Raw genomic sequence first — 15,527 nt, forward strand, 5'->3', positions numbered from 1 at the left:
CATGATCGAAGTAGCAAATTTGTTCTCTAATGGCCAAAACCATGTGCCCCCCGCATATATAACATGTGCAGAGAGAGGTAGATTTGGGTGGGGTGTGTTCAAACTGAAATCTAAATTGCAGTGTAAAAATAAAGCAGCCAGTATTTACCCTGCACAGAAACAAAATAACCCTCCCAAATCTAACTCTCACTGCACATGTTATATCTGCCCCTCCACGCAGTACTAGAGATGAGCGGATTCGGACATGGTTTTGTCCATTAGAGAAAAAAATTGCTGCTGCGATCATGTCTCAATTTGGGTGGGATGTGTTCAAACTGAAATCTAAATTGCAGTGTAAAAATAAAGCAGCCAGTATTTACCCTGCACAGAAACAAAATAACCCTCCCAAATCTAACTCTCTCTGCACATGTTATATCTGCCCCTCCACGCAGTACACATGGTTTTGTCCATTAGAGAAAAAATTTGCTGCTGCGATCAGGTCTCAATTTGGGTGGGGTGTGTTCAAACTGAAATCTAAATTGCAGTGTAAAAATAAAGCAACCAGTATTTACTCTGCACAGAAACAAAATAACCCACCTGAAAGCATCTCACTGGTGCGATCACCTCAGCCTGATTGACAGTCAAAGGCAGTCGTAGGGCGGGAGGAGGCATGACAATGGTGTTAGAACGCCGTTGGGGGGGGGGCGCGGTCCTGACAATGCAGGCGTGTCCATACCGTTGCAGGGGCGGGCCGCGGTGGCTGCGTGACATCACACGCATCTGCTGCGAACTAGAATGTGACGGTAGCCGCCTGCCTGTGCAGCTAGGCTTTGCAGGTAGGGAGGTACTCGCCAGGTGCAAAAGTATCGCCACTGTGCAATACTTTCGCACCCATGTGGGGGGTTTGAAGGTCCTGACATGCAGGGTGGACTAGCCCAGTACTGGGCGTCCCCTCGCATGCAGGGGCTGGCTGGCAACTTTTTGCCTGGGGGAGCAAGTCCAGAGCACTGGCCCATAAGTAATGACGCCATCTTAAATGGAATTTTTTCTGTTTAAAAAATATTTTTTAATAAAAAAATTAGGCCTGGTGTAAATTATCCCAAAGATACTTTATTATAAATTTGTCAGTGCGGCCGCTGCTTCAGCAGAGCTGTGTAGTGCAGGGGTGGCCAACCAGTCAGTGGCAAAGAGGCAGAAAAGATCTGTAGTCAAGGGTAAGTGCTTCGGCGCATCAGCAAAAATAGGGGCATGGCATAGTTGTCACAAAGCCACACCCCGTTTTTATGCGCACACCTTTCGGTTTGACATTTGTAGGAGTATGAACATGTGTCAGTAGTGGCTCTTGCGACGGGTAAGCAGGCTTTTTGCCCGGGGCGCCGCTACCCCAAGAGCGCCGCCACCATGGCAAGTGCCACTAATAATCCACCCTCCCTCCACACCTGCTCCCTGGCCCCAGCCCCCGGCTCCCGGCTGCTTTGGGCGCCCGCAGCCGACGTCGCTGCTGGCTGATGCTAGACCCTAGTGTCAGTGCGGCGCTGCTATAGGAGAGACGTCATGATGCTCTCCCATAGAGTGGAGCCGGCGCCCGGAGACAGCAGCAGCAGCGGTCCGGAAGCAGGAATGAGGCTGGTAAGTATTGTTTTTTTGTTTTTTTTAGGGTTTCAAAGCAGCGCTACTACAGGGGGCACAGCTACTGGGGGCACTACTACAGGGGCAGCCCCCTACAGGGGGCACAGCTACAAGGGGCACAGCTACTGGGGCAAATCTACAAGGGGTACAACTACAAGGGGCACATACTGGGGGCACTGCTACAGGGGAGAACAGCTACTGGGGCACAGCTACTGGGGGCACAACTAAAGGGGGCACTGCTACAGGGGGAACAGCTACTGGGGAAAAATCTACAGGGGGCACATACTGGGGGCACTACTACAGGGGGCACTGCTATAGGGTGCAAATCAACTGGGGGCACAGCTACTAGGGGCACTGTTACAGGGGGCGCTGCTATAGGGGGCACTGCTACAAGGGGCACAGCTACAGGGGGCACTGCTACAGGGGGAACAGCTACTGGGGGAAAATTAACTGGGGGCACAGCTACTGGGGGTACATCTGCTGGGGGTACATCTACTGGGGGCACAACTACTGGGGGCACAGCTTCAGGGGGGCACAAGTACAGGGGGATAACTGTGGGCATGCCCCTTCCCCAAGAAGAATTCATGCCCCTACCCTATGAAGAGGCCATGCCACTGTTTTGGGGCACGTGCCATCGGCTTGCACCAACTGTCGTGGGGGGGCGGGGCGCAACAGGAAACTTTCACCCTGGGCGCCACAAGGTCTAGAACCGGCCCTGCCTTGTGTCATAACCCCATTTTTAGTCATGCTGTACAGTACCACATACAAATAAAGCCCCTGTACAATGCCACATACATATAAAAACTAGAGATGTGCACCGAAATTATTCGGGTTTTGTGTTTTGGTTTTGGATTCGGTTCCGCGGCCGTGTTTTGGATTCGGACGCGTTTTGGCAAAACCTACCTTAAAAATTTATGTCGGATTCGGGTGTGTTTTGGATTTGAGTGTTTTTTTCCAAAAACCCCTCAAAAACAGCTTAAATCATAGAATTTGTGGGTAATTTTGATCCTATAGTATTATTAACCTCAATAACCATAATTTCCACTCATTTCCAGTCTATTCTGAACACCTCACACCTCACAATATTATTTTTAGTCCTAAAATTTGCACTGAGGTCGCTGGATGACTATGCTAAGCGACCCAAGAGGGCGGCACAAACACCTGGCCCATCTAGGAGTGGCACTGCAGTGGCAGAAAGGATGGCACTTATAAAAATAGTCCCCAAACATCACATGATGCAAAGATAAATAAATAAAAAAAAGAGGTGCAAGATGGAATTGTCCTTGGGCCCTCCCACCCACCCTTATGTTGTATAAACAGGACATGCACACTTTAACAAACCCATCATTTCAGCGACAGGGTCTGCCACACGACTGTGGCTGAAATGACTGGTTGGTTTGGGCCCACACCAAAAAAAGAAGCAATCAATCTCTCCTTGCTCAAACTGGCTCTACAGAGGCAAGATGTCCACCTCATCATCACCCTCCGATTCCTCACCCCTTTTACTGTATTCATCCCCATCCTCATAGAGTATTAATTCGTCCCCACTGGAATCCACCATCTCAGGTCCCTGTGTACTTTCTGGAGGCAATTGCTGGTGAATGTCTCCACTGAGGAATTGATTATAATTCATTTGATGAACATTATCTTCTCCACATTTTGTGGAAGTAACCTCGTACGCCGATCGCTGACAAGGTGACCGGCTGCACTAAACACTCTTTCGGAGTACACACTGGAGGGGGGGCAACTTAGGTAAAATAAAGCCAGTTTGTGCAAGGGCCTCCAAATTGCCTCTTTTTCCTGCCAGTATTCGTACGGACTGTCTGACATGCCTACTTGGATGCTGTCACTCATATAATCCTCCACCATTCTTTCAATGGTGACAGAATCATATGCAGTGACAGTAGACGACATGTCAGTAATCGTTGGCAGGTCCTTCAGTCCGGACCAGATGTCAGTTTTCGCTCCTGACAGCCCTGCATCACCGCCAGCAGGTGGTTTTGGAAATCTGATCCTTTTCCTGGCAGCTCCAGTGGCGGGAGAAAATGAAGGAGGAGCTGTTTGCGGGTCACGTTTCGCTTGACATGACAAGTGTCTCACCAGCAGGTCTTTGAACATGTGCAGACTTGTGTCTGCCGGAAAGAGAGATACAATGTAGGCTTTAAACCTAGGATCGAGCACGGTGGCCAAAATGTAGTGCTCTGATTTCAACAGATTGACCACCCGTGAATCCTGGTTAAGCGAATGAAGGGCTCCATCCACAAGTCCCACATGCCTAGCGGAATGGCTCCACTGTAGCTCCTCCTTCAATCTCTCCAGCTGCTTCTGCAAAAGCCTGATGAGGGGAATGACCTGACTCAGGCTGGCAGTGTCTGAAGTGACTTCACGTGTGGCAAGTTCAAAGGGTTGCAGAACCTTGCACAACGTTGAAATCATTCTCCACTGTGCTTGAGTCAGGTGCATTCCCCCTCCTTTGCCTATATCGTAGGCAGATGTATAGGCTTGAATGGCCCTTTGCTGCTCCTCCATCCTCTGAAGCATATAGAAGGTTGAATCGCACCTCATTACCACTACTTGCTTCAGCTGATGGCAGGGCAGGTTCAGGAGTGTGTGCTGGTGCTCCAGTCTTCGGCAAGCGGTGGCTGAATGCCGAAAGTGGCCCGCAAATTCTTTGGGCCACGACAGCATCTCTTGCACGCCCCTGTCGTTTTTAAAAAAATTCTGCACCACCAAATTCAATGTATGTGCAAAACATGGGATGTGCTGGAATTTGCCCACATGTAATGCACGCACAATATTGGTGGCGCTGTCCGATGTCACAAATCCCCAGGAGAGTCCAATTGGGGTAAGCCAATCTGCGATGATGTTCCTCAATTTCCGTAAGAGGTTGTCAGCTGTGTGCCTCTTATGGAAAGCGGTGATACAAAGCGTAGCCTGCCTAGGAACGAGTTGGCGTTTGCGAGATGCTGCTACTGGGGCCACCACTGCTGTTCTTGCTACGGAAGACACTACATCTACCCAGTGGGCTGTCACAGTCATATAGTCCTGAGTCTGCCCTGCTCCACTTGTCCACATGTCCGTGGTTAAGTGGACATTGGGTACAACTGCATTTTTTAGGACACTGGTCAGTCTTTTCCTGAGGTCTGTGTACATTCTCGGTATCGCCTGCCTAGAGAAGTGGAACCTAGATGGTATTTGGTACCGGGGACACACTACCTCAAGAAATTCTCTAAGTCCCTGTGAACTAACGCTGGATACCGGACGCACGTCTAACACCAACACAGCTGCCAAGGCCTGATTTATCCACTTTGCAACAGGATGACTGCTGTGATATTTCATCTTCCTCGCAAAGGCCTGTTGGACAGTCAATTGCTTACTGGGAGTAGTACAAGTGGTCTTCCGACTTCCCCTCTGGGTGATGATCGACTCCCAGCAGCAACAACAGCAGCCCCAGCAGCAGTAGACGTTACACTCAAGGATCCATCGGAGGAATCCCAGTCAGGAGAAGACTCGTCAGACTTGCCAGTGACATGGCCTGCAGGACTATTGGCTTTCCTGTCTAAGGAGGAAATTGACACTGAGGGAGTTGGTGGTGTGGTTTGCAGGAGCTTGGGTACAAGAGGAAGGGATTTAGTTGTCAGTGGACTGCTTCCACTGTCACCCAAAGTTTTTGAACTTGTCAATGACTTCTGATGAATGTGTTCCAGGTGACGTATAAGGGAGGATGTTCCTAGGTGGTCAACGTCCTTACCCCTACTTATTACAGCTTGACAAAGGCAACACACGGCTTGACACCAGTTGTCTGCATTTCTGTTGAAATAATTCCACACTGAAGAGGTGATTTTTGGGGTATTTTGACCAGGCATGTCAATGGCCTTATTCATCCCACGGACAACAGGTGTCTCCCCGGGTGCCTGCCTGACTTAAACAAACCACCTCACCATCAGAATCCTCCTTGTCAATTTCCTCCTCAGCGCAGCAACACCCATATCCTCATCCTGGTGTACTTCAACAGTGACATCTTCAATTTGACTATCAGGAACTGGACTGTGGGTGCTCCTTCCAGCACTTGCAGGGGGCGTGCAAATGGTGGAAGGAGCCACCTCTTTCCTTCTAGTGTTGGGAAGGTCAGGCATCGCAACTGAAACAATTGGACTCTCCTTGGGGATTTGTGATTCAGAATAATGCACAGTTCTTTGCTGTGCTTTTGCCAGCTTAACTCTTTTCATTTTTCTAGCAGGAGGATGAGTGCTTTCATCCTTATGTGAAGCTGAACCACTAGCCATGAACGCAGGCCAGGGCCTCAGCCGTTCCTTGCCACTCCGTGTCGTAAATGGCACATTGGCAAGTTTACGCTTCTCCTCAGATGCTTTTAATTTCGATTTTTGGTTCATTTTACTGAACTTTTGCTTTTTGGATTTTACACGCTCTCTACTATGACATTGGGCATCGGCCTTGGCAGACGACGTTGATGGCATTTCATCGTCTCTGCCGTGACTAGTGGCAGAAGCTTCAGCACTAGGTGGAAGTGGATCTTGATCTTTCCCTATTTTACCCTCCACATTTTTGTTCTCCATTTTTTAATGTGTGGAATTATATGCCAATAATATTATTATATCAATAGCAATGGCCTACTGCACTGTACTACTATATACTGCTCACAACAATGCGGCACAGATATGGATACTTGCAGTGACACGGAGCTGCAAGATACAGCAATGGCCTACTGTACTGTACAACTATATACTGTTGGTCACCAAAATGCTGCACTGTACTACTACATATACTGCTCACAACAATGCAGCACAGATATGGATACTTGAAGTGACACGGAGCTGAAAGATACAGCAATGGCTTACTGTACTGTACAACTATATACTGGTGGTCACCAAAATACTGCACTGTACTACTATATATACTGGTGGTCACCAAAATGCTGCACTGTACTACTATATATATTGCTCACAACAATGCAGCACAGATATGGATACTTGAAGTGACAGAGAGCTGCAAGATACAGCAATGGCCTACTGTACTATACAACTATATACTGGTGGTCACCAAAATGCTGCACTGTAGTACTATATATACTGCTCACAATGCAGCACAGCTATGGATACTTGAAGTGACACCGTGGAGCTGCAAGATACAGCAATGGCCTACTGTACTGTACAACTATATACCGTTGGTCACCAAAATGCTGCACTGTACTACTATATATACTGCTCACAACAATGCAGCACAGATATGGATACTTGAAGTGACACCGTGGTGCTGCAAGATACAGCAATGGCCTACTGTACTGTACAACTATATACCGTTGGTCACCAAAATGCTGCACTGTACTACTACATATACTGCTCACAACAATGCAGCACAGATATGGATACTTGAAGTGACACAGAGCTGCAAGATACAGCAATGGCCTACTGTACAACTATATACTGGTGGTCACCAAAATGCTGCACTGTACTACTATATATACTGGTTGTCACCAAAATGCTGCACTGTACTACTATACTGCTCACAACAATGCAGCACAGAGATATGGTTACTTGAAGTGACACGGAGCTGCAAGATACAGCAATGGCCTACTGTACTGTACAACTATATACTGTTGGTCACCAAAATGCTGCACTGTACTACTATAATTATATACTGGTGGTCCCCACAATGGAGCACACTGAGCACAGATATTTGCAGCACACTGAGCACAGATATGGAGCTTTTCGGGCAGAAAACGTAGAAATTTGCAGCACACTGAGCACAGATATTTGCAGCACACTGAGCACAGATATCGAGCTTTTCAGGCAGAGAACGTAGATATTTGCAGCACACTGAGCACAGATATTTGCAGCACACTGAGCACAGATATGGAGCTTTTCAGGGAAAGAACGTAGCCACGTCCTCTCTGTTCAATCTCCAATGCACGATTGAAAATGGCGGCGACACGCGGCTCTTTATATGGAATACGAATCTCACGAGAATCTGATAGCGGGATGATGACGTTCGGCCTCGTTCGGGTTAACCGAGGAAGGAGGGAAGATCCGAGGCTGCCTCGGACCCGTGTAAAATAGGTGGCAACTTGCACCAGTACGCCGCTGACACCTCCATATACTGCCTGATACGGCACGTTCAATCTTCTGCTGCATGGCGACAGCACGCTTGCTTCTCCGCTGCACAGACGAACACTGGGCACTGCAGGACCGCATGACCGAGGACGCTCGGTACGGACCAGCCCTAGGAGAGGTATTTAATTACGTGTAAAATCACAGCATCTACTTGCTTTTGAAACTGCTAATCACGGCACTTTATATCAGTCTTATACCGTTCGGTTGCTCACTGGAACTGTAGACACTCATTTAAAGACAGCAATTTGGACTCTCTGTCTCACCTTAACAAAGGATACAATTCTTCAGCTTCCATGCTCATATGATCAAGGTGTTTTGCATTTTAATTTCTGCATGAATATTTCTTTTAGTTGGAATATAAAATCCATTTTTAAAGTGTTACAATTAATGTTATTAATACAATAAATTACTTTTATTACACATCAGCTCTTATTTTAAATTGCTCTTACACATGTACAGTCATGTCTGAATCACCCCCAAAGCACAGTAGTCACAGCCAGAGCTGTAACAACACATTTTGGTGCCCTGTGCCAGAAATAGAATTGGTGCCTCCCCCCATAATTAAAACAGGGACAGTGCGCTCCGAAGAAGCACAGAAATTATATAGGAGTGTGGCTTCATTAGACGGGTGTGGTCTCAAAATAATACCAATTCATATTACGCTGCACAGTAGTCTCCATTATTCAAATTACACCACACAGTAGTGGCACTCATACACATTACACCAGGTAGAGCTCCATACAGGGGTGGATTGGCCATTGGGCTCACCAGGAAGATACCGGGTAGGTAGGCCGACATGTTTGTGAGGCCTGTTTTGTGTGTTGTCATGTGGCCCCACCCCCCACATGACAGGCTGCTCACCGCACTCAGTACACTGCATTGTCCCCATTCATTCTGTTAATACATCTCTGCAGTACAGCAACTCTGTCATGGTTGTGCTGCTCATGTTGGGCCACTTCTTCAAAATTTTACAGGGACACTTTTAGTTCCCAATGCGCCCCTGGTCTTAGACACAACTGCAGCAAGAGATGCAAAGAAGGCCACAACTGCGTACCATCAGGCCCTATGAGCGGGTAATCCCATCCCCCTCAACAGACCCCACCCCCTTATCAGACTACACCCCCATTAGGGCAGCTTCCATAAATTTCCTGGGCTTGTTTTCCATCCCAATCCGCCCCTGACCCCTTGTATACATTAAGCCAGGTAGAGCCCACTTTCACACATTACGCCAGGTAGAGCCCCTTTTACACACTGCATCAGGTAGATCTACCTTTTACACATTATGCCAGGTAAAGCCACTTTTACACACTGCACCAGGTACAGCTCCCTTTTACACACTATGTCAGGTAGAGTCCCTTATATACATTACGCTAGGTAGAGACCCTTATACACATTATGCCAGGTAGAGCCCCCTTTTACACATTATGTCAGGTAGAGCTCCTTTTACACACTGCATCAGGTACAGCTCCCTTTTACACAATAACAAAGGGAGAGCCCCCTTTCACACATTGCACAAGGCAGTGCCCCTTTTACACACTGCACCAGGCAGAGACCCTTTTACACACTGTACCAGGCAGTGCTCCATTTTGCACACTGTGCCCAGTAGAGCCCCTATTACATACTGTGCCCGGTAGAGCCCCCTTTCCTTTTACACATTGCACCAGGCTGAGCACCCTTTAACACACTGCACCAGGTAGAGCCCCTTTTACACATTGCACCAGGTACAGCCCTCTTTTACACATTGCACCAGGTACAGCCCACTTTCCTTTTACACATTGCACCATGTAAAGCCCCCTTTTACACATTGCATCAGGCAAAGCCACCTTTTACACATTGCACCAGGTAGATCCCCCTTTTACACAGTGCACCAGACAGAGCCCTCTTTTACACACTGCACCAGGTAAACCCCCCTTTTGCACATTGCACTAAGTAGAGCCCCCTTTTACACATTGTGCCAGGTAGAGCCCCCTTTCCTTTTACACATTACACCACGTATAGCCCCCTTTTACACAATTCATCAGGTAAAGCCCCTTATAAACATTGCACCAGATAGAGCCACCTTCTTTTTACACATTGTGCCAGGTAGAGCCCCCTTTTACACAGTGCACCAGACAGAGCTCCCTTTTACACACTACACCAGGTACAGTCCCCATCTACACACTGCACCTGGTAGAGCCACTTTTTACACATTGCACCAGGTAGAGCCCTATTTTACACATTGCACCAGGTGGTGTCCCCTTTTACACATTGAACCAGGTAGAGCCCCCTTTCCCTTTACACATTGCACCAGGCAGAGACCCCTTTTACACATTACACCAGGTAGGACCCCCAAGCAGAGTCGCCTCCGGAGCAGCTGGTTCCACCTGCCGGCCTTTCACCCGCGCTCTGTTCTTCTCCTGCTGCAGGTCCTACCTCCCACACTTTCTAAAGGAATAATGCATGCCAAAGGTGCACAGTGCAAAAAAGGGTGTGGTCTCATAAGTATAGGGCGTGGTCACCCTATAGTGCCACCAATTAAAATTACGCTCCTGGAGAGGTGGTGGAACTAATTTACTCCACCACCACCACAGTACCCCCTTCCCTCTCCCTTTAGGCAGAGCTAGGGCTGATACTAAGGCGTGGCAGCACTATAGTGCCCCCTATTCAAATTACACCACGTAGTAGTACAATCTTATTCTCAGACCGCATGTAGTGCCCCTAATTCATATTACACCACATAGTAATGCCCCTTACTCACATTATGCCACACAATAGTGCCCCTTATACATAATGCCCACAGTAGTAGTGCCTTTTTATACATAATGCCCCCAGTAATAGTGCCACTTATACACATGATGCCATATTATCAGTGCCACTTTACACATAATGCCCACAGTAGTAGTCTTGCTCATACACATAATGCCCACATTATCAATGCTGCTTTTACACATAATGCCCACTGTAGCAGTGCCATTTACATATAATACACACAGTAGTAGTGCTGCTTACACATAATGCTTACAGTAGTAGTGCTGCTTACATATAATACATATTGTGATGCCGCTTACACATAATACACAGTAGTAGTGCTGCTTACCAGGACAGTAACTAGCGTGGGTCCCAAGTGTGCCTTAATGTGTAAAAGGGACTCTACTGTGCTGTGGAATGTGAATAAGATACAGTAACCTAGAGCAGCGCTTATATGTAAATACATCTCTTGTCATAAATGTTTAACACATTTTAATAATGATAAAAACATTACACATCATATATTGGATATATAAAAAATGTCTTATAGAAACAAAATCTCACCCACTGGAATTTGATAATACACAATATCAGTCCATGATATTAGCCCATTCCTATAGTGCTTCCAGTGTATTTGGCAACTTTGATGTTTCCACAGTATATTGTTGGATTAATCACCTTGTGGATTGGCACTACAGTTCTAATAAATAGTTAATATTTTGAGGTTAATTTTATGCTCACTGCCCAAGAATGTTTTTCATTAACCAAGTCGGTATTGGATGATTAGCAGTCCTCAGTTTTGTTGCAGTTTTTTTAAACATCACCAACAGAGTCTCTGGTAACTGTGTAGCAAGAGATATTTGTGCCCAGTGCACCTTTTAATGAATCGATCCCGGAGCTGGTTCAGGCTGTTTGATGGTAAGTAGTCCTCTGGGTGGATGGGGTCAAAGGCCATCGCATTTCGCTGCTCTACGTGACAGCTTTTTCAAGGTGATCCTACTGTGTCCATGTGGACATATAAATACCCCTTCTAATTGTTTAGTAATTGATTCATGAATCCAATAATTCCTTTAATTAAAGTAAAAATAGCAGTAACAGTGAATTTATTTATATGGAGGCAGACCTATTTGAACCTTCTTTATTAATTCATTAGAAAATTCATATTAATATACATTGGAAAATATATAAAAATTGTGTATTTTATAATTGGCGATTTCCAAAAATTTACAGCAGTCCCGGACATGTGATATAAACAAAAAGCATGTGACCATATATTCTTTAATTTCATTGGATGAAGTATTTCACATGATGAAAACATTAACATAGAGGCCGGATATAATGACCTAAATGCTTTGTGTTTGGCTAATAACCAGTGTCGGACTGGGGTATGTAGGGCCCACCGGGGGAATGTAGTGGTAGGGGCCCATGTTTAGGGGTGTGGACATTCTCTAGAGGTGGTGTGCCCAGCCACCTCATTGGTTTGCCTAACCATTTTGCAAGTGTTGGTCCAGTAGATAAACATATACAGTAAATACCGTAGTGCATGCAAGATAATGTACTAGATTAGTAACAGCACATTCTGGAACCTGATCCCTAGAGGAGGGGATGGGCCCCCAGGCAGTAGGGCCCACCAGTGGTTTCCCCTGTACCCCTGTGGGCCAGTCCAACCCTGCTAATAACGATCACGTAACCGATCAAGTGACTGGCGCTCTATTTCCGATATTCCTGTGCCGATCAGGTGATCGATGGTTTAGCATCTATTTCCATAATATAAACAAGGGTTTATTTTTTATTTTTGGCCCCATCTTTTTTTTATAATTTTTTGAGGGATCCATATTAAAAATTCAATAGCGTGATCGGCATTTCCTCGATCACTTCAAAGTTCCTCACAATGTATTATGGGAACTGTAGTTTCCAGTATATATGTAAATCTGGTCACGTGACTTTCAGTTCACAGATCTTTTAATAAGTATATTCTAGATAAGTTATATTGGTTGTATATCCAGTCTCGTGATCAGTGATATAGCTTCATTTAAACAAGTATAAATGCTGTAATTAGGAAACTATAGTTCTATAATGGGGAATCAATGAATCAATTACTAAACAGTTAGAAGGGGTATTTATATGTCCACATGGACACAGTAGGATCACCTTGAAAAAGCTGCCACATAGAGCAACGAAACGCGTTGGACTTTGACTCCATCCACCCAGAGGACTACTTACCATAAAACAGCCTGAACCAGCTCTGGGATTGATTCATTAAAAGGTGCACTGGGCACGAATATCTCTTGCTACACAGTTACCAGAGACTCCATTGCTGAGGTTTAAAAAACCGCAACAAAACTAATCATTCAATACTGTCTTGGTTAATGAAAAACATTCTTGGGCGGTGAGCATAAAATTAACCTCAAAAGATCAACTATTTATTGGAACTGTAGTGCCAATCCACAAGGTGATTAATCCAACAGTTCACCGTGGAAACATAAAAGTTGCCAAATACACCGGAAGCACTATAGGAATGGGCTAATATCATGGACTGATATTGTGTATAATCACATTCCAGTGGGTGAGATTTGTTTTTATAAGACATTTTTTATATATCCAATATATGATGTGTAATGTTTTTATCATTATTAAAATGTGTTAAAAATGTATGACAACAAAGTTATTTACATATAGGTGCTGCTCTAGGTTACTGTATCAATTGTATTTTGGAGACTGACTATCTCCAATAATCAGCTGCTGGGTAGAAGCAAACCACTTCAGTGCCTGTAATACCAATTGGTATAAATCGCAATGTGAATAAGGTTGCACTACTGTGTTGTGTAATTTGAATTGGGAGTACTATTGTGTGACCATGCCCCTTTTTTGGGTGCGCTTACACATAATGCTCACAGTAGTAGCATCGCTTACATATAATACACATAGTAGTACCGCTTACACATAATACACACAGGAGTAGTGCCACTTACACATAATACACACAGGAGTAGTGCCACTTACACATAATACACACAGTAGTAGTGCCGCTTACATATTATACACACAGTCGTAGTGCCACTTACACTAGGAGGTCACTGTTTGTTACTCTCATGCCATAGGAAGGAGGGTGGTTGTGATGCACAGAAACCTCATTGTCTGAAATTCAGAGTCTGACGACTGTTCCTCTGCTGCATGAAGGGGAGATAAGCAGGTGTCCCCCACATGCAAATGTATCTTCAAGTCCAACTGCAGCGGCGACCAGCACAGTTTACGCTCATGGCTGCCTCTACCATTAGGCAGCTTTAGGCAGCTGCCTAGGGGCGCCAGTCACTGGAGGGCACCAGTGAATTCATCTACCAAAAATCTAAAGGATGTGTCTGTATGCGAGTTGGTAATGAACTTACATATGGGTGGTTGGAACACAATAAGGAGCATATAAATATATGTATGTGCGTATATATATTTATGTATACGCACACACAATTAAAGAGACAGCCGGCATCCTGAATGTTAGTATGGTGGGGAGGGTTAGGCTGCAGGGGCGGGGGGAAGGGTTAGGGTGAGGTTAATTTCATTCAAAATGTCGGTATTATGGTGGTTGGAATGCTGCTGTCGGTATTCTGCCCTAATTAAATACCCATACCAGACCCCATATACAGTATTATACAGTATATAAAGAATAGACGGCACTCAGGGACTTTTAAAGTAAAAGTATATTGTGAACAAAGTCAGTAATGTGACTTGTTTACAATATATTTTATCACTTCAAAAGTCCTTGAGTGTTGTCCCTTTTCTCTGTATATGTGTAATGATGCAATTCACTCCAGCCCACCTAGTGACCACCTGCATCGCCCCTCTGGGAGGTGGTGGTGGCGGAGGGTGTTGCAGGTTAGGGGGTGCTAGGCTGAAGATTTGCCTAGGGTGCGAGTCCTTGCACCAACCCTGTTTGCACTTCTTGTGATGACTTCATGACTGTGAAAAATATCTGCATCGCCTGCTCCTAGGGAATGTAGAGTCTGCTGCCACTACTTTATTAGAAGTGTTTCTGGCTCCAAGGGCCTAAGGGCACATCTGCCTGGAGGGCAACTGCTGCGGAGAGTATTTCTTCAGACTGTTTGGTTAGCTGCCTGCACACTGCTGTTTCTGTGGTTGCCTAACCAATGGATGGCGGAATGGAGAGGTGCCAACAATAAATCAGTTCCCCACAACAACTGGTACTGCGTGGAGCCCATTGTCCGTCTACCCAAAGCCAGAGGATAGAGGTTGCGGATGTCTGCAGATCACCTCTTCTCTTCGGTACTAATATTGTTTTTGGTCTCCTCCACTCCTACTTTTCCATTACTAACAATCTTTGAAACTTTGCTTTTTCTTATTCCTTACTCTTAACCTTTCCCTCCTAGTGTGTTGTCTTACACACAAACACACCCACCCTTTCCAATATCTTCTTACTAGAGATGAGTGGGTTCGGTTCTCAGAGTACCGAACCCTACCGGACTTTGCCTTCCGAGTTCGGTTCAAAGCCAGGCTCGGGTTTTCATGCCTGACTCGGAAAGCTGAACGCGGCAAAACGTCATCATCCCGCTGTCGGATTCTCGTGGGATTTGGATTCCATATAAGGAGCCGTGCTTCGTGGCCATTTTACTCCAGTCTCGGAGAGTGTATTGAGAGAACGTGTCCTCAGTGTTTAGTGTCTGTGTGGAGACGGGAAAGTGGGGTGGCAAGTCTTGTGCTGTGTTGTGCTGCTCAGTCCAGCCCAGTGTAGTCAGTGTATTGTGCTGCCTCAGTCCAGCCAATCACAGTGTTGGTGTCCTCTGCTGCCATATATCCAATGTAGCTGTATAAAGTGGTGCTGTCCAGTCCAGTGTAGTCAGTGTATTGTGCTGCATCAGTCCAGCCAGTCACAGTGTTGGTGTCCTCTGCTGCCATATATCCAGTGTAGCTGTATAAAGTGGTGCTGTGTTGTGCTGCATCAGAACAGTGGTAGTGTCCTGTCCATCAGTCATTCCAGTGATGAGGCAGTCACAGTGGTATACGCTGCTGCTATATTTACACTGCTACAGTATAATAATAATAATAATA

At 45.9% G+C, this 15,527-nt stretch overlaps 1 protein-coding gene across 3 annotated transcripts in view; it reads right to left on the bottom strand.

Moving 5' to 3' along the window:
- Nucleotides 1-15,527, bottom strand: part of LOC134945017 (uncharacterized) — a 149,694-nt gene that overhangs the window by 64,381 nt on the left and 69,786 nt on the right. The gene's annotated exons all lie outside the window — the stretch shown is intronic.

This window comes from Pseudophryne corroboree, chromosome 7, assembly GCF_028390025.1.
Source record: "Pseudophryne corroboree isolate aPseCor3 chromosome 7, aPseCor3.hap2, whole genome shotgun sequence".
NCBI classification, from domain to species: domain Eukaryota; kingdom Metazoa; phylum Chordata; class Amphibia; order Anura; family Myobatrachidae; genus Pseudophryne; species Pseudophryne corroboree.